At 49.3% G+C, this 20,172-nt stretch overlaps 1 protein-coding gene across 1 annotated transcript in view; it reads right to left on the reverse strand.

The window, feature by feature from the left end:
- The window catches only part of EIF2B5 (eukaryotic translation initiation factor 2B subunit epsilon), a 900,599-nt gene that overhangs the window by 404,895 nt on the left and 475,532 nt on the right, over nucleotides 1-20,172 (reverse strand). The gene's annotated exons all lie outside the window — the stretch shown is intronic.

A 20,172-nucleotide genomic window follows, 5' to 3' on the forward strand; every position in this document is an offset into this window, starting at 1 on the left:
TTTAGAAACTATCAGTATTTCATGATTAGGTAATATGAAAATTGTATTTGTCAAAAAATATATGCATTTGTTTCCATTCCTTGATGATACTTAAAACAATGTTCTATTTTTGTATATTTAAATTATTCATTCATAATACATGTAAATAAATACATGTTTTTTGAACCAAGGGGTTCATAACAGTTCCTCTGTCTTATTCAAACACATACTGTTATCCTCTCAAATTGTAAATTCAGTTTTCGATTTCTATATGTTAAAGGTGATTATTTGTGACACCTTTATTTTTCCCGGTAAACAATCAAACCTTCTATAATTTAAGAATGGTCTAATCATTTGGCGGCTACCATCTCTCCAGTTACATATACTATAAAGTGAGGAGCCTAGCACTCAAAGTACAGTTGTGCATTAACAAAGTGCGGTCATGCGTAAACGAAAAAGCATGTTCTCTTCAGGGGGCTGTAGCTGCTCAGGAAGGGGCTTGAGGTGATGAAGAATAAGTTCCTATTCCCAGAAAAGGGTCTACACTTGCGGAGTGACTTCCGGAGTGCAGGAATCGGTGGGTAGTGCAGGCTATCCGAGCTAAGGTGAGTATCTTTTGAGGGATACTCGTGCGCAAAGAGATGGATGTGCCAGGGTGCCACTGGTAAGTTAGGAAAGTACTCACCGACCCTCGATACAGTCCAGACCAAACATTGGCAGTCTATCCCACTTCACTTGTAGGTGTTAACCCTGCAGCTTCAGGACTCTCCAGCTCTCAGCGACTACGGGACGGGACCATCGTCTGTGGTGGGACAGTGGCCTTTACGCAGTCCTTGAAGAAAGGAGAAGGATAGTTCCAGTACAGCACATCTCAGGACACGGTAGGCAATAACTGCAAGCACTTTCAGCGATGATCACACAGCAGGGCGATGTAAGAACTGCAAATGCTTGCGGTGTGGTGCACTCTCTTAATTCGCAACCCAGAGGAGCTAGGGCAATGTGTTTTGGTGGGAGAGGGCCCAGAACCACAAGTTAGCGATTCCCAGAGTCTCGGGTCTCAACTCGGGATGGTGGCTTTCTTGTGCGATAACCTGGGTTTGAGCTGGTCAGTTCACTGGATGGCTCAGGAACACTTCCGAACAGAGGCTCTTTGCAAGGGTAAGTAGGAGCTGCCGAGAGTAATTTGTCCCACTATTCCAAAGTGGCGAAGCGCCCTTGCAGGCCTTCTTGGTTACACGAAGAAACTGGGGTCCGAGGGGAGAACAGCGGGGTTGGGTGCCAAACATTCCTAGCATGTCACTGGTGGTTCCTCGATTCGGCCTTCCTGTAAGTATACTTGGCTCCTTATGAGGTTTGGTGTGAACCTCAGGAGATAGACCTGGAATGGATGCAGAGCCCAGTCTTTTATCGAAGATTCGGTTAGTGCTCAAATCTCAGATAGCCAATTAAAGATCTGCTCTCTTGCATGCACGCCAGGCGGGGGAGAGTCGTGGCCCACGGTGGTTCCAATCATTCATGGCAGCCAGATATACTGGCACCAATAGTGTGGATTGGGACCAGACAGTCCAAACCTTCTTCCTGGGCACTAGCACACGTAACATGCTGCAGCCCGCGAAAGATGCGGTTTCAGCGGGAGCCTGCATGGCCAAACAAGGAATACCTGCATCTCCAGACCTGGGAGGAAGCAAAGGGACAAAATAGCCAGAGGACAGAACAAAAGACTTTGTGGCACGGCCATTTTCAGCACTGGCCACAGTCTTGCGGTAAACGCGGTATGGTCCATAAAAACAAAGTAAAAATACTTTAAAAGTTAACAGCTGCCACCAGTTTGTCCTAGACACACTTGTACAGACTCTAAAAAATCATTACAAAGTGTCTAGGGCCATAAAACAAAAAGACCCCTATGCAAGGTACTGTAGAGGTACTTGGCGCATAGATGAAAAGCTACCAAGAAATGGCAACATAGTCGAAGACTAAGGAAAACAGTTTCCCGGTATTGACAGCCTGAAGGACGTGTCAGTTTCCCCAGAACAAATGAGCGACATCCCAGGGGAGTGCAGCTGAAGGCTGTACTCCACTGGAAAAAGTAAGGTTAGGTAAGAAAAACAAAAGCAAAAAGTTTGGGGCGGGGTCCACAAATGGAGGGAAAATTGTACCTAAGGGGAAATCGTTCCCAACAGCTATCATGGATGAGTTTCCAACATACTATGAGCAGGTGTATGAGTCTAGGGGGACTTTGTGCGCTGGCGGATTGGTTGAGTTTCTGGAGGCGGCCTCTCTGCCGAGGTTAAGTTGGGTACGGTTGAGGCACTGCTAAGCTGATCACGGCTGATGACATTCTGACAGCGGCCCATGAGCTTCCCACGGCTAAGGCACCGGGGTCTGATGGCATCACAGCAGCGTTCTATAAGGAACGGGAGCAGGAGGTTGCTAAGCATATGGTTCGGATTTGGGGTGAAGCGAGGGGTGCAGGGCTGCTACCCCCTACTATGCGTGAGGCTCTTGTGACCCCTAATCCTAAAAGCAGGTAAAGATCCCTTAGACTGTGCCTCATATCGCCCGATATCCCTTCTCAATTCCGATACTAAGATTTTTGGTAACGTTTTGGCGGACAGGCTACTCCAGTTTATTTCAGCTGTGATTCACCCAGACCAGTCCGGGTTTATCCCACGGAGGTCCACCTCGCTGAATCTGCAGCGATTCTTTGCTACGTCAACTCAGATTGACCCTAAAGAGCAGGCTGTTGCGGCATTACTCGATATGGAAAAGGCGTTTGGCTAAGTCAAATGGGGCTCCCTCTTTGAGGTGCTGTGGCAGGTGGGGGTCCCATCATATTATCTGGGTGCAGTGACATATGTGGGAGCAAAAGGTCAGATCGGTTTGTTTGGTAAATGCTATGAGGCTTTTGCCTTGGGGCGCGGCACAAGGCAGGGGTGCTCGTTATCCCCACTCCTCTTTGTGCTAGCAATAGAGCTGCTGGCGGCCCGACTCTGCAAGTTCCACCTTGCTAGCGGAGCGGTTTGGCGCGACTAGAGAGCTAGTGTGCCTATATGCTGATGAGGCAATCCTTGCTTCTCCACTCTTTTGACTGCTTACTCTCTGTTCTCTCCTCCTTTCCCCTTCTCCCTTTTCCCCATCTCCTCCCCTTACTTTCTTCTATGCACTTACTCTATCAGAATAGTCCCTGGACATAGTATGATAGCAACCTAGTCTGTCTCCTCCCCCCCTCCTCCCCTTAGTGGTTTTTTCCTCCCTACCCCCCACCCCCATCCAGCATTATCTGAAATGTCATCAGGCCTAGTATGATAGTCGCTTTTTATGTTCCTCCCCTACCTTTCTGCACCCCTCTCCCTCAGCTTTTGTTTTCTCTGGCACTACCAGAAACGGTGTCAGGCCTAGTACGGTAGTCGCCTGTCTGTTTCTGTTTCCTTCCCACTCTCCCCCTCCCTTCCTCATCTATGTTTTAGCTCTTGCACTATCTGAAATGTCGTCAGGCTGAGTACGATAGTTAATTTCACATCCTTACTGTTCATGGCCTGTAAGAATGTCATTGTATTTTCCCTTGTTCCCTCCCTTGCCTTGAAGCGCTTTGAAACACATTGTTTATAGGCGCTCTATAAATAAACTATCACATATCATATCATATACTTCAAAGACCTGGGTGTTAACCTGCAATTCCTGACACAAGAGGTTCCTGACTTCGGCCGATACTCGGGACTCTGCGTGAACTGGTCGAAGTGGACTTTGTTTCCGCTTAATGAGGCTAGGCTCCGGCCAGACAACATTGGCGGGTACAGGTGGGAATAGTCCTCGTCAAGTATTTGGGGGTACGGGTCAGCAGAAACCCATGATCTCTCTTGGGGGACAATCACCTCAGTTGCTTGCAGACTTTGAGGGGGTTAAGGTGAACAGGTGGTTTATGCTTCCTCTGACCTTGTTGAGCAACGTTGCTATTGCTAAGCGGATAATGGTTCCGAAAATATTGTACTTTTACCAGACTATTCCCATATGGCTGGGCACACCACCTTTGGCGAATTGAAGACTTGCTGGTGAAACTGTCGTGGCACACGAAATCCCCCCAAATTAGTTGGGACACCTTGGTTCTCCTGTGGGACCGCAGCGGCATATGTGCGCCAGACATGGAATTATACTTCTTGGCGGCACGAGTGCATTTTGTTTCATACTGGATGCCGGGGTCCCCGCAATACCCCAATGTGCGGATTGAGAAGTGTTCGGTACGTCCTTTTACTATCCATCCGGGATGTCTTAATGTCGAAGAAGGTCGCCTTCAGGTGTAAGTTTGATCCGGCCCCTTGCACGGTACATTCTTGGAATAGAATTTTTAAGCAGCCAGGAGTCGACTTCCCTTTTGATCCAGGGCTCGAGATATGAAATATTTAATACCTCCGGCCAACTTGCGAGGTAGCTTTAGTTCAGGAATGGCGTGGTGTGGCAATCAGTACTATGGCTGATCTGTATCCTAACGGGGTGTTCATTTTGCCGGAGCAGTTCACAGGTGAGATTGGGAGGGGGCGGGGGGTGGGGGGGGGGTTCCCGGGAAACTGCAGTACTTCATATGAGGGCAGTGTTTGGATCCTGGTCCCCAACATTTCCGAATGCCCCTCCACTGCTGCCGGTACTACAGTATCTGCTCAATTTGGCCTCAGCTGAGAGGCTGGTTTCTACTATCTACGGGTTGGTTCAGCGGGATTCTCCCCGGGAGGCCCTGAAGTGTAAACCCTGCTGAGGTGAGGATGCAGGGGTGTCTAAGGTAATCCGTGGACAACGCTCTGCGCATGTACTCCTAATGGGACGTATAACACATGCCTCCAGTTCATACAGCTCAAAAGCCTTCACAGGGTGCATCTTGTGCCTGCCCGCCTCTGCCTTTTTGACCCTACTAGAAGTGACCAATTTCCAAGATGCCGGGGGAAGCGGACTTCCTTCATATGCTGTGGGCGTGCCCTCATCTGAAGGACCTTTGGTGGGCATGTGTGGGGTGGAAATACTCTCTTGCATGCTGGTGCAAACGCAGTACCCTCTGAGTTATGTTGTATGTTTGGCTGGATCCCCGGAGCCCCATGCTGCGCCCGACAGCTGCTGGCTACCAGTAGTATTGTGGTCCGGAGATGCATATTGCTAAGCTGGATCAATCACGTCCCTCCTACTACTTGGGACTGGCTGGATGATATGATCTGGCTGAGTAACATTGATGAGAAGTATGAATCGTTACTTGTGTCACAGACTAGGCCTAGGAACAAATGGGGCCCCTTGGCGACTTATCACCTGGCTCAGAGCCTGTAGCTACAGTGGAGGGGACGATGCCCACAGTTTAAAAGCTTTGAACCACTGGTGTTGGTACTATGTCAGTGTTATTCAATGTTATCCTGTTGTTCCTGTCACCCATGGGCCTATTACCTGCCTTTGTCACCCACTGCATTTTGTTGCAATGCTCATCTGATGCGAGACATGAATCTTTATTCATGAAGTTTAAAAAAAAAAGAATTAACTTTGGTTATACTTCTCAATCCAGTCCTTCACTAGTCTATTGCATAAATTCTCCCAGAGGCAGCAGAGGGACACTAGTGGTCTACGTGCCAGCTGTAGGCAGGTTAAGATAGGGATCAGTTGCAGGGAAAGTCATAGTTCCGGAGGAAGTCTCTTCAAAACAAGTCAGTAATTTTCATTAGAGTTAGCTAGGGTCCAGGGACTTCAAAGATGACCCCGTAGGAGGATTTCAGCAGTGGGCCTGGGTGAACTGGATGAGAGAACTCCCAATAACATGGAACATCCCAAAGCTACACAGGAATCACGCAACGCTTAAGTGAGCACAGTAGGAGTTTGCAGCAAGACGTCTTCGGGATCTGCAGCAAAAAAGCTGACCGATTAATTCCTTGTCATGACGACAGGACACTGGAAGGGAATTTGCAGCAGGGATCAAGGGGGAAGACTGCAGGCAAGGGTGTATTTGTGGCTGGATGTGGTTCTGTGGTTTTGGCACCCTTTTCAGCAGCCAGACGAAGAACTAATATCGCTGGTCAGATTCTCGTCAATCCCTCGGTCCTGCACTCTGGTGAGGGGACTTCAGGGATTCAAATCGTGTCTCTAGAGAGCCAGGAGGAGGCCATCAATGTGTTAGATGGATTCAGACTTCGGAAGACCATGCACTGCACAATGGCTTGAGGTCCCAGGCAATTGCAGCCCAGCAAGGTCGCAGCACGTCGTGGGGTAGCTGAAAAAGAAGGTAATCATGAGACTATTGGATCTCCCAGCCTCTGAGTCGTCGCGTTCGGGACCCTGAGGTCTGTTGGAAGGAAGGGTTACAGCAGGCTCCAGTTACACAGCAGGCTCTCCGGTCGCTGGAAATCACTACGGCTGTAATTTCTTCTTCTTCCTCTTCGGTTTCAGCTCCAGTGGTCAACTTGTCAGCAGCTTCCAAGTTGGGAGTAAGTAACAAGAACTGCAGCACAACTTCTGCATTCTCTCCTTGAATTTTAAAGCAAGGAGCGGTGTGGCTGGACAGCCAGCCCCCCACTGGGAGTTGGTTCCTTTCACGCAAGGTGAAACACCAAGGACCGCAGAGTTTTGGACTCCTTCCTCGCTTCCTGCCTTCTCAGATACTCTGGAGCCTGGGAGGAATCCCAAGGATCCGATCAAATACACTTTCACTGAGGTCGTTCGCACCCAATGAAGAGCCTACGAGTAATAGTGACTGAAAATCAAAGTAGTTCCACTGCCACCAGCCATTCATGTAAACTTGCAATTATAACACAATATTACCAGGTAAGTAAGAAATGTTATACATTGTATCCCCCACAGCACTGCACATAATGTTGGTTGAGCAGGCGTCAATATACGAAATGTAAAGGCGATGAAAATCCCTCTTTACTACTTGGGAACATTAGTTCACCCAAGTACATTAAGGATAAATTAACAGGGTAGCCCAAAAGTAATAGAAAACTATAACTTCAACCACACACTATGGAGAGACATAAAAAGGTCACCCATGAAAAGAGTAAAAGACTAGGTGACGGGGGTAGGGGGGTTGGAGATTCCCCTTCACCTAGGGACAAGGTAAAATAGTTACCAAGTGCAAGAAAAACATTCTGGGGGTCGACATGTCAGGAAGATTTATCATGAATATGAAAATCTTACCTAACAGGCATTCTGGGACCTGCACACCCCTGGCTCCAAGCATTGCCCAATGGTATGCGTGAAGCCAAGATGCTTTACTGAACTGGCACGTAGGCTGGGTGGAAGGAGGACAGTAGATGATGTCAAAAGGACCTTGTTGTCCCACGTAGAAAAGAACTGACTCAAGGAGCGCAATTCCTGTCGAAGGTTGAGAGGACTAGTAAGGCATAGAATTGCCACAGTGGGTTCCTTTTGGTGAACTAAATCAGAGGGCACAGCTCCAGGGTGTCGCTTCTTCTTACTCCCTCTGCGGGTTATTTTCTCCATCTGGGGGTTACTTAAGATAGCACCCGACAACCCCAGCCTCCTGCATCTCAGCTCCCCCACAACTTAAGACATGGAGGTCAGCCAACTTGCCACAGTACCAAAAGCATCCCAGAGAGTGAGAAAAAGACCTTGGTGAATTATGGGAATAAAAGTTAAAGTACTCAAAAGTCAGGCAGATTTGAATAAAGCAAAGATTAGACCATGCATTCTGGGAAACAAAGCCCATACAACAAGGTGTGAGAAAGAGCCCCTAACGGTAATCTAGCAAACTGTAAAAGATCTAGAAGGACCCAAAAAAGAGAGCAAGTGGCCTGGCATTGGGAAATTAACTCCAGTTCCTAGAATACAAAGATTCACCAAGAGATTGATCAGAAACGCCAGACTTTAAAGAGATTACATTCTGAAAAATCCAAAATAAAACTTGTAAAGAGAACTTATGCATTACTGTGAGCTTCTTTTGCTCGTTTGCAACGTTCCCCACTTGTGTGATAAATGATTTCAACAGTTTCTTGTGGAGGTTAAATAGAAGTGGTTATGTAAACGATCCTTGGGGAACACCGTAACTGTAGAGGAGTGGATCCGGAGGGATTCACTTCAGCCACATGGGGTAGACCAGCTTTTGATTTGTTGGTACAATCTTGCAGTGGCTGCAACTAGGATGGGTTATTGTGTAGCTTTTTTGCGAGACATCAATAAAGAGGTGCAAAGGACAGTGGACTGGCCAACAAGGAAATCTGGAGATTCTCTGAGAGGCTGCTTATGTGGGTACCTTGGGTTTCTCCTCCTTTTATGCACTTCTCACCATCTCTGCCCCTTCCTTCCATATCCCCCATGTTCCTTTGAAGCATAGAAATGGTTATACAACTTCCAATGTTATTCCTAAAGCTTAACAAGAACGGACATAAAACATTTATGTTCAACAATTTTTTTTTAGTGTGTCATAACCACATTTTTTTTTCACACGTCATTTACTTTAAAAGAAAAAAAAGGAAAAACTGAAATACTTTTTAAAAAAGATAAAGAATCACAATATCTACTTAAAATATTACAATGCAGAGTTTAAAACCAATAAAATGAAAAGGGAATAATGATTGCAACCAACAAAGCATTTCCAGCATACATTACAAGACACTTTAGGTTATAGTTTCCAGGATTAGATTTTGACCACTCTGATACTCAGTCGCTAAAACACTCTTCGCATTGTCAATTAACCACCATCACGTTACACATTTGAAAGAACCTATTTCAAATGTATTGTGAGAGCTGTCTCATGGCTTGCTACAGTCTGTCCCAGAACATTTCAGACACTAGTCCTTTTCGGTCCACAAACCTTTGAAGCAGTCCAAATTCCCAAGTTCCCTCACAATTCATTAAAAGATGTCCAATTGTCATCTATGGTCCTTGTGGACATCACATAGTATCAGGGCTTCATCACTCCTCACCCATTTAGTGAGCGCCGCGCCTGTGTGTAGTATATTTAAGCAAAGTCTGAAGAAGCTGTCTCATTGTCCAGTCAGGGAATTGCCTTAGGTACTTTGGTAACAAGCCAAGTTTATCATAGATAGTGAGCGAGCCTGCAAAAAAAAGGCTTTATGTCTATAGTTGCAATCTAATCTGCACTTTCTATTGCTTTTTTCGCCCTCATTGGATTGAGGATCAAAGTTTCTAGGTCAGTGTCTGCTCCTGTTAATATCTCATTTACCAGGGAGTTCAGGTTAACCAGCATAGCTGATTTTGACTGTTTAAGGTGTTCCTTTATATCCCCAAACAAAGTATCTGTCTGATATGTAATAATCAGACGATGGAGACCAACCTTCAGTCCCCATGATATGTCAGTGATTTAAGCAGCGTTCGTACCTAAAACAGCAGGTTGAGAGACCATGAGGAATCCCAAAAACACTTCCAGATTATCCCTTCCCATTTTTGCCAATTAGAATTCCATGCTAGCAGTTTTGCCTCTAATCCATAGAGAATCACTGGTACCACTTTACCTATGTAGAATTTTGTGAGTGGAATCAATGAAAATGTGCAGTATTTATATAGAAGTTTTTTCATATGAGATGAAAGATAACATTTTGGCTCTTAGGTCTGTCGCTATGAGCGCGATTGCTTGTGATGCGAAAACACGGAAGCCCAAGTAGATAACTTCTTCCACTCACGGGATTTGTTTCCCCTCCAAAGACCATTTGAATGTTTGGATCTTTCTACCTGCTGTTTGGAAGATCACTATTTTTGAATTCCCTGGATTGATCGATAAGTCATTGTCTTTTGCATATTTGGCGAGAGGGTTTAACAGACGTTGTGGCCCTACTGCTGTTTTATCTACTAGCATATACCAGCCAACTGATTTTACAATCGTTGATTTTAGGGCTGGCCAATGCTACTTCGTTCAGTGAATTCCACAGGTCTGCCAGGTATAAATTAAATAGAAGGGGACCCGCCATACAGCCATGTCTTGCTCCCCTTTCCACTTTTATAAACTCTGACAGATGCCATATTCGTCCAGCCTGACTCCTATGGTAGTATCTCTGTGAAGATCTACTAGCATGGCCAAAATATGTTTTGGTATCTTCCCTTCTTTGAGTTTATCCCAGGAGGTCTCAATTTACTTGGTCGAATGCCTTTGAGAGGTCTACCCATGCGCCATATAGCGAAGTTTCCCCATTTCCCCTTTCCTGTTCACAAAGTATTCCCAGGGCGAGCCTGTTGACTGTCGTTGAGAGCCCCTTTCGGATGCCTGTCTGGAATGTCGGTAAAATATGTTGTGTCTCTACCCATTTTTCTAAATCCCCCAGCAGAAGTTTCATTAACAGCTTACTTTCTATATCAAGGAGAGCGATCGGTCGGTAGTTCGCTGGTTCTGCCGATTGCCCCCCTTGAAAATTGGTATAACTATTGTATTTCTCCAAAAGGGATGGAAAACCTTCCTTTTCAGAATCTCATCGAAAAGTATAAGCAGACAGGTCCAAAGTCCAGCATTATTTTTTAGTACCTGATATGTGAGCCCATTTGGGCCACCCACTCTAGATGAGGATGTTTTCATTATTAAATCTAATATATCTGTCTCCTCATACTTTAATTCCCACGGTACTTCTACACTCTTGAATGGAAGACATGATGTGGGCTTCTTATATGGGAGGGAAAAATATTTGACCCACTCTGCCTCTGGGACCAGGTTGCGTTGCACACTAGTGTGATGGGTTTCTAGTTGGACTACTTCTCAAAAGTTTCTCAAGTCGTTTTTACACACTAGTTCCAACAGCAACTCACCATCCTTTTGGAGGCGCAGCGTCTGTTGACCCCTTGACCAATTTTTATGCTCTTAGCAATTTGTTTACTTCTTTTAGTGCTTGGGGATTCAAAATTGACTTCCCTAATTGTGTGATCTTTGAGAGGTCCGCTTCCCTGTGTTTTGCGCAGATGGATAGTTCACAGCGCAAATAAATGCCCCGAAGCCTAGTGGATGGCAACTTTCCTCCAGGGCTATTTCTGATGTGGATAATAATTTGGAATTTAGTTTGTTTGCCACCATTTTTCTATTTACCAGCATGATTTTCAATTTTTTTACTGCGACTGGTTGGTATTGCCTAACCAAGGCTAACCCGGATAAGCCTGAGATGACTGCCTCCAAAACATGCGTGGTCACTTGTTCCTCAGTTTTCGTGAATGATTTACAACTGGAGAATAGGAAAGGCGAAATGAAGATATATTCAACCGTGGAGGTTGATTTCCCCCAATGCCATGTTGAGCTTGGGGGGGGGGGCGGGGCAGGGTGGAGCCCTCCATTGAGCCATTTTGCATTTTTAGGTTCCAATTAGATAGGAACTCTACCCATCTCCAACCCCTGCTGGATATCCTAATGCGTCTTCCGCCTTCATCAGTGGTTAGGGATCGTATACATTGGAAGTTTAAATCTCCCGCTAGTATTATTTGAGCATCCCTATGTTCCAATTTTATCCTAGCTAATAGCCAATTATATTCTCCAAGAAGGCTTTGAGCTTGATACAGGCGGGGTTCAAATAGACTACTTTTAAATTCCTGTATAGGGATCAATGGGTTTAACAAATCACTATTTTGCCCCATTTTTTAAACTTTTTTCGTGGTTCAGAGAATCTCGCAAAACCGGTTTAGAATGTTTTGGACTTGCTCGCTACACTTGCTTGCCCAGTGTAATATGGAGACACTTTAAAAAACATTTCAAAACCACTTCACAGTCCATGCCTGTGCTTCTAGAGCAGGGTTGACTAATGGGCAATTTGAAAGCCTGTTGCTAGCAGCCACTGGTCTCTGCCAACATTTTCAAGATTCTATAGCAAATTGATTCAGGATCCAACATTAAAGGTTGCATATTCACTATGAAAATCGAGACTGACATTTTGTACTAAGTAACAAGGCGGCATTCTTCCGAAGTAGGGCCTGTGTTTTAATTGAGAATTCTCATTTCTGTGCTAATTTCCTTCTACCTTAGAGACCTCCAGCTCTTTTGCTGGCCTTCAGGACTATTTTTTATCCTGGAGTGAGTGAGACCTTTCTCACTCCCTCATGTATTATCTGATTTGGACTTGGTTTCTCTTTTGTTTTGGCGTCTGAAACTCCATAGGCATCACCTTTTTATGTTGTGACACATAGCACCTTCAGTGCAATGTCGCAGAGAAGTCCTTTGGATTTCTATTAAGGTTTGAATACCTACTCCTGGGTAAACTACTGTTCCCAAGAGCAGTAAAGTGAAATTGACTTTACTTACCAGTTTTTTCTATGTAGGTCCAGTACAAACCATCTTGTGTAGAAGTACTTGGGGGCTACTTAGTAACTCTTTGTCCTACCTGCTAATGTAACATTTTTATGTTACCTTCACTACAATTAATGTCTGGTGGCAGTGGTTTAATTTTCCTACCATTGTGTGTTTTTACCGCAGACTGAACCCTCAGCTGCAGCATTGCACCCATGGGTGCCCATTTTGTCAAAATGGCCCCGTCTTTTTTTGCCATTGCTTGCGCAAGGCCTTTCTTGGATTTTACTCTGCGCCAAACTAGGTTTGGTCCCTTTGTTCGTTTTGTCTTTGGGGGGCTTCAGTGCTGAAACCCGCAGCTAGCTCCAGCGTGTCTGGCAGGGCAGGAAGCGAGTGAGGTTCCAGAAACTCCCTGTGCTTAGTCTCCTTGGTTACAGGAATGCACCCAAAGGTGATTGGCTAGCTGGCTGTCCTTGAAGGACAGCCACCCTGCTGTGTGAGTGACAGCTATGCTGCAAATTAATGGGAGAATCCTGCATAAAAGGCAAGGCCTTTTGGAAGGAAGGCAGAGTTGACCACTGGACGAAGGAACCAAAGAGGAAACTGGAAGAGAAGCTTGCTGCACTCTCCTGGACCGTTGGTTTGCCCGGTGGAGCCCTGTTGCAGTGCTGAAGCTCCAATTTTCATATTCCGGAACGGATGACTTTTTTCCGTGGGTCGGTGGGACCAACTGACCCCAAGACGAACTTGACTGCAACCGCTCTCCCTGCTGGCTATACTTCTTCACATCGGCTGGAACCAAGTGCCAGGGGACAGGCACACCAGGAACAAGTGCATCATCTTTAAGCCGGAGCTCCAGGAAGATCCTGAGGACCCACCCAAAGCAGAGTGAGCCAAGCCTGGCCATCTCAACAAAGTGCTGAACCCCAGAAGTGTCCAAGACTGCATGGTGCTACTTGCCGGTAGCTGAAACCTTAGAAGTTGTGCTAATGTGGAGTAAGCCCATTGCTGCTACCGAACTTCAAACCGCAGTGCAGGAGTCCCCAGACATCCTCCCTCTTGTCCCCACGACTGAGGCCCAGGAACACAGGATCTTCTGGACTGCAACAGGTCAGAAGCCAGCTGGACCCCTTTTCTTCAGACATAAGGTACTGTCTAACTAGGGGTAATTACCTCTTTTGTGCAATTGCTTGCTCTCACTGAAGACTTGCATCAGCTGCCTTTTGCAGAGTTGCTTGCATCTCTCCTTTTCAGAAGCCTCCAACCTTGTGGCCCAACAGCGATTCTGTACTACAAACTCTCTATATAACATTGTGCAAGACTTCTGTCCCATCTACAATAAGTGCCTCAGCTCCCCTAGACTTTGCTCAATTGATATTGGCTGTCCTGGCTCCCTGCAGACTCTTCTTACCCTCGGATTGTGTGTTTATCTGTCCCTCAAAAAGTCGTACATAAGTTACTTGTATTGCCGGGAAAGGGTTAACCTATACTTCATTGGGGGGATTTTCCAGTACTTACATGTTCAGATATCTGTTAACCTTTGTTTCCTTTCCTAACCCTTTCCTGTTTCCAACTTCAGTATTGCATTTAAGTGTTAAAGGTATATATCAATGTTCAGTGTCCTGGCAATTGAAGTTACCTCAGGGTGTAGAAAATGTATGCTTGTGACACCCAAAAGGGTATCTACTTAACTGTAAAAGTGTATTTCATAAGGAACAAGTTACTTACCTGTAACTGTTCTCCAGCATGGGTCTGGCCTGGATTCACATGCTCATGAATATTCCCCGTCAGGCCGGGAATCCTCCGTATAGAAAAAAATCAGTATCATTTTCGTTTCTGATCTGTCTTTCTTAGTAGTAAGCAATCACTGGTCTCTGGGTCATACTGCCCCCAGCCAATGACTGCCCTCTCCCTAAGCCCTGCCTTTGGCAGCCAACCTCAGATTTGGTAGCACGTAAAGTGGCAGTATGACCAAGTGAAGAGCCGCAGAGGGGTAGGCGGGAGGGTTCGCATGTGAATCCATGCCAGACCCATGCTGGAGAACAACAGTTACAGGTAAGTAACTTGTTCCTTCTCCCGCATGGGGTCAGGCATGGATTCACATGCTCATGAATATAAGAATACATAGCAGTATACACACGCACAACCACGGGAGGTGGCAACAGGCTCAACATTAAGCAATACAAATAACTCAACATTAAGCATCTCTTACCTCCTCACCAGGCTCACCTTAAGCGAACAGGTTGCGCAGCACTGCTTAGCCGACCCTGGACTCCTCCCTGGAGTCCCGATCGACGCAGTAGAATCCCATGAAGGTGTGTGTCGACCTCCACGTAGCAGCCCTTCAGATGTCGAGCAGGGGCACACCAGACAGGAACGCTGTGGTAGCAGCAATCGCTCTGGTCGAGTGGGCTCTCGGACGGCCGGGCAGCGGTCGGTTTGCCAACCGGTGACACTGCATGATGCAGCCGGAGAGCCATCTGGAAATGGAGGCCTTCGAGAGAGCCTTCCCTTGATTCACAGGTCCAAAGTTTACAAACAGCTGTGAGGTCTTCCGAAAACTCTTCCTGCGGTCCACGTAGAACTTCAGCGCTCTAGCTACGTCCAGCGAGTGCAGAGTCCTCTCAGCCGGCGACGAAGGCGACGGGAAGAAAACTGGCAACACCAAGGGTTCGTTGAGGTGGAAGTCCGACGGCACCTTGGGCATGAAGGAAGGGTGCTTCCTCAGCACCACCCTCGTGTTGTGAAAAGTCAAGTATGGTGGCTTGCAAGATAGGGCCTGGATCTCTCCCACTCGTCGTGCGGAGCTGATGGCCATGAGAAATGCTGTCTTCCACGACAGAAACTTCAACGGTGCCGAATGCATAGGCTCAAATGGGCCCCCCCTGAGCCTGGTCAGCACCACGTTGAGCTCCGACGCCAGGGCAGGGGCCTTCACCAGCGGGAACGATCGGAACAATCCTTTCATAAATACCTTCACCAGCCGATGAGACCACAAGGATTCCCGTCCTGTAGTTCTGGTGTATCCTGAGATGGCGGCCAGATGTATCTTGATGGAAGCGTGAGCTGGTCCAGCCTTGGCCAAAGTCAGTAGGTACGGCAATACTTGAGGGGCCGTAATCCGCAGAGGGTTAATCTTCTGTGCATGGCACCAGACAGAGAACCTCTTCCATTTATGTCCGTAGCACTTGAGAGTTGAGGACGCCCTGGCCTTTGCAAAAACCTCTCTGAAGTCGGCTGGGATGTCGTACCCTCCAAACTCTAGTGCTGCAGGAGCCTGCAAGTTCAGCGACTCTGGGTTGTGATGAAGAATGGCGCCTCCTTCTCTGGAGAGAAGACCACCGTCCGTCGGCAGCTTGACTGGTGTGGACGCTGACAAGTCCAGAAGGTCCGGGAACCAGATCTGTCTCAGCCACGCCGGTGCGATGAGGATCATCCTGCACCGGGACCTCTTGAGCTGGTTGATGAGCCGGAGCAGCAACAGGAACGGAGGGAATGCATAAAGAAATAGGCCGTCCCAGGGGAACGAGAAAGCATCGCCCATGCTCCTCGGCTGGGGGAACCTGCTGGCGAACCTCCGGCACTTGGAGTTTGTCACCGTCGCAAAGAGATCAATTTGGGGTTCGCCCCATCGTCGGAAGAGTCGATCCACTTGATCCTGGCGTAGTTCCCACTCGTGGCACGAGCGCAGCTCTCTGCTGAGTGAGTCGGCGATGGTGTTTTTTATTCCTGCCAGATGAAAAGGCACCAGGAACATCCCTTGGGCGACGGCCCAATACCACAGATCCTGTGCTTCCTTGGATAGAGCAGGGGATCTGGTTCCGCCGTGCTTCCCGATGTAGACCATTGTGGTGGTGTTGTCGGTGAAGATCCTCACCACCTTGCCCTCGAGGGACGGAAGAAAAGACCTGAGGGCCCAGAACACTGCGCAGAGCTCCAAGATGTTGATGTGGAGTGGCTTCTCCTCCGGGAGCCAAAGCCTCTCGCGTGAAGATCTCCGGAGTGCGCTCCCCAACCCTCCAGGGAGGCATCCGTCGTCACCGTCACTTGCTGAGCTGGGGTCTGAAAGTCTGTGCCCACCGACAGATGAGAGCCGGTAGCCCACCACCGGATCACCTGACGGAACGTCTCGTTGAGTGGGATCTTGTCCTCGAAGCTGCCCGTCGACTGGATCCAGCGGGCGTCGAGGAACTCTTGTAAAGGGCGCATCCGAAGTCAGCAAAGGCGCACCAGATAAATGCAGGAGTGCATCATCCTGAGGAGGGACTTGATAGATCTTACCCTGGCCATGTCCGTGGCCAGCAGACGCTACACCTTGCCCAGGATGGTCCTGGTCCTTTCCTCCGACGGCGAGGCCAGCTACGCCACTGTGTCGAGCTTGGCTCCGAGAAACAGGGCGACTTGCGATGGGACCAGGTGGGATTTTGGAAAGTTGATGGAGAACCCCAGGTCCGTGAGCAGCTGGACGGTCTTCACAGTGTGCTCCACAGCAAGCTTCCTTGTCCTTGCCCGGATGAGCCAGTCGTCCAGGTAGGGGTAGACGTGGATCCCCTGCAGGCGCAGCCGCGCCGCCACTGGTGCGAGGCACTTGGTGAACACCCTGGGTGCCCACTTCAATCCGAACGGGAGGGCCTTGAACTGGTAGTGCCGCCTTTGGACCACGAACCCGAGGAACTTTCGGTGTCTTTTTAGAATGGGGATGTGGAAGTACGCATCCTCCAAGTCCAACGACGACAGGAAATCGCCCTCCTCCAGCTGTCCCAGCACGTGCTGGAGGGTGACCATCCGGAACTTCTGTGCCTTGATGTACTTGTTCAGTCGTCGCAGGTCCCGGATGGGACGCCATCCTCCTGTCTTCTTTTTACGAGGAAGTACCTTGAGTAAACTCCAGCGCCCCAAAGCCTCTTTGGGACGAGCTCGATGGCACCTTTCCTGAGCATCGCCCTTACTTCCAACAGTAGTTGAGGGACGTGATTTTCTGTCCTGGCCACAGGTGGAACGCGAGGGCACTTCTTCTGGAACTCGAGGGCGTGCCCTTGGTCCAGGGCGTCCAGCAGCCAACGGTCGGTGGAGATGGACTCCCACACGCTGACAAACCTCGTCAGCCGGCCTCCCACCGGGGTGCTTCGACGGGGGCCCGACCCCACAGTCGGTTAAATCTTGTTTTGAGGCTGCCTTGCCTCCTTGACCTCCCTGTCAACAACGACGACGACGGGCACCACCTGACTTGCCGCGTCCCCTGTAGGCCTCCTAAGACGAAGATCTTGCCGCTTGGCGGTACATCGAGGAGCCACTGCCGGATCCCTTGGAGGCACCTTGTCTGCCTCCGGAGCTCCGAAAGGACAGCCGTCATCGTTGGAGCACTCCCAGTGCCCAGGCAGTCTCTGTCTGTCTTGATAGCCTGAAGGGACTCATCAGCCGCCTTCCCAAACAGGTTTGTCCCGTCGAAGGGCATGTCCAAAACTTTGGTTTTTACGTCCTGGCGGAAATCCGTCGCCTTGAGCCATCCTCGTCGTCTCAGGCAAAGGCTGTTGCCCAACTGACGGAAACCGGTGTCGGCGATGTCCGTTGCCATCGTGATGGCGTGGTCCGAAGCAATCTCACCTTCCTGTAAGATTTCAAGGGCCTCAGCCCTTTTGGCATCCGGAAGGAAGTCCAATAGAGGGGTGATTTTGAAACAACTCCCCGTCGTAGCGGGCTACGATAGCCAGGGCGTTGGCCGCCTTGATAGTCGTTGCTGCGGATGAGATGACCCGTCGTCCCATCGCGTCCAGCTTCCTGCCCTCGCCGTCCGGCGGGGAAGTTGATGTCAAGGCCGATGCCCCCCCAGCTTTCTTCTTTGCCGCCGCCGAGACGACTGACTCGGGGGTAGGTTGCGCCCGAAGGCACAAGGGGGCAGCGTCGGGGACCCGGTATTTCTTCTTCTCGCACCGGTCCCTCTTTGCAGGCGCCATGGCAGGGTTCTTGAGGAGGGAGAGCCCCTCATCCCAGATCTCATCATGAAGTGGTACGGAGAGGACAGTCTTCCTTTTAGCCTCACACCGTTGGTAAAGGAACCCTTCCTTCTTCTCTTCGGGGCAGAGCTGGAAGAGCTCGGATGCCCTGGAAATCATGGCATGGAAGGATCCAATCTCGTCGGGCGGGGACGCCCGAGCAGGGGGTGACGGGGGACACGCCCTGTCGTCGCCTCAGTCATCTGTACCTGTCGTAGCCGTGTCTGTGCCCGTATCATCCCCGTGGGTAGCTGACCGGGGGGAAGGCAGAGCAGGCCGCAGAGGTGGAAGAGGTTCCGGAGGATGCATCGTCCTTATGCGGTGGACTTTCCGAAGGTCCCGGCTCCGGTTCCCCCGTCGGGTCTGGCTCAGGTACCTCCGTCGGGGGCAGGGGCAACCTTGTCCTTATCTCCGAGCATAAGGACTGAATTGCTGACAAAATGGCCGCCAAAGTGTCCTGCGGCACCGGAAACCACGGGCGCGAGGGCTCTTCATGAACCTCGTCGGCGCCACCGTCGCTCTCGTCGTCGCCCTCTTCGGGATCCCTCCCGATGGGCTGGGCTTCCTCCACGACTTCGATGAGCTCTTCTTCAGAGGTCGTGTCTGTATCCACGATGGCCACCTGCCACTCCCCCTCCTTTTCCAAGGGGGAATTTGTGGGGGTCTTCTCGAGGGGCCTGAAAGACTACTCCCTCCGCGGTGGCAGGGAGACTCTGGATCCTGAGGTCGCCTCCACTGGCGTAGCCTCCATATTCTGAGCAAGGGCCGCTGCGACTTCCTCAATCGAGGTCTTAGCAGGGTCACCTTCTGCACGCCTGGGGCCTTCACCTTGGGGGGGAGGGTCCGAACCTCGCTCCCCCTCTGCCGGAATCTTCGAGATCGACCAGGGCCTCTCCAGAAACTTCGCCGGGTTCTCGGACTTCCTCTTACCCGAGCCAGAGCGTTGGCTCGTGGTTGATGGTGCCGGGAGGATGCGCCCTGCCTGCCAGCCAAGGAGCCCGACCGTTCGGCGCTCCCGGTGCCCGCGGACCCGCGGTGCTTGGCCTTTTGATGGGCCCCCGTCGCTGGGGCGCCCTCACAGGACTTAGAAGACCGCTCAGACTTCTTTTTCTTCTCGCCCGACGGGCTCTTCCTTTCCAGCCAGTTGGCGAGACGGAGGTGGCGATCCTTCATGGTCCGCTCCGACATGTTCCCACAAAATGCACAGTCCTTCTCCACGTGCGTCTTGTCCTCATGGAGACAGTAGAGGCATAACGAATGCTCGTCCTCCTTGAACACATTCTGAAGCTGACATCCAGGGCAGGTCCTGAACAGCTTCCCGGGCGTCGAGCTTCCTTTCTCCTGGGCCATGTCCGGGGTAGGCCTCGGAACTTCTGGAATCCTCCAAAAGCATAACTCGATTAAATCTTCAACCTTGAGGGGCGTAGAAAACTCCGAAACGGGTCCCCGTTGATCGGATGTAGAAAAAGTGGAGCTTGAGGCTCTATTTAACCGAAAAATGAGAAAGATCTCCTGAAAAAGCATGAAAACGCAGCAAAAGCTCGAGAGCTACAGCACGAGGACTCCCAACACTTGAACGTGCGGTAAAAATCTGAGGATGGCTGCCAGAGGCGGGGCTTAGGGAGAGGGCAGTCATTGGCTGGGGGCAGTATGACCCAGAGACAAGTGATTGGTTGCTACTAAGACAGACAGATCAGAAACGAAACTGATACTGGTTTTTTCTATACCGAGGATTCCTGGCCTGACGACGAGGAATATTCATGAGCATTTGAATCCATGCCAGACCCGATGCTGTAGAAGTGTATTTTATTGTTGCATATTGCCCTTTCCAAAGAAGGCTCATCTTAAAACTGTTAAATTAATAAATCATTATTTGAATAAGAAACCTTAAGTATAAGTGTTACTTGAATACCTGTCACTGTGAGTCTCTTTGTTACAACTCTACAGCTCACATTGACCCCCTCTTGAGAGGAGTCTGGCTGCTCAGTCACTCTACCAACTTGTGTAGTA

Source organism: Ambystoma mexicanum, chromosome 10 (genome assembly GCF_040938575.1).
Source record: "Ambystoma mexicanum isolate Mex_15411 chromosome 10, UKY_AmexF1_1, whole genome shotgun sequence".
NCBI lineage: Eukaryota > Metazoa > Chordata > Amphibia > Caudata > Ambystomatidae > Ambystoma > Ambystoma mexicanum.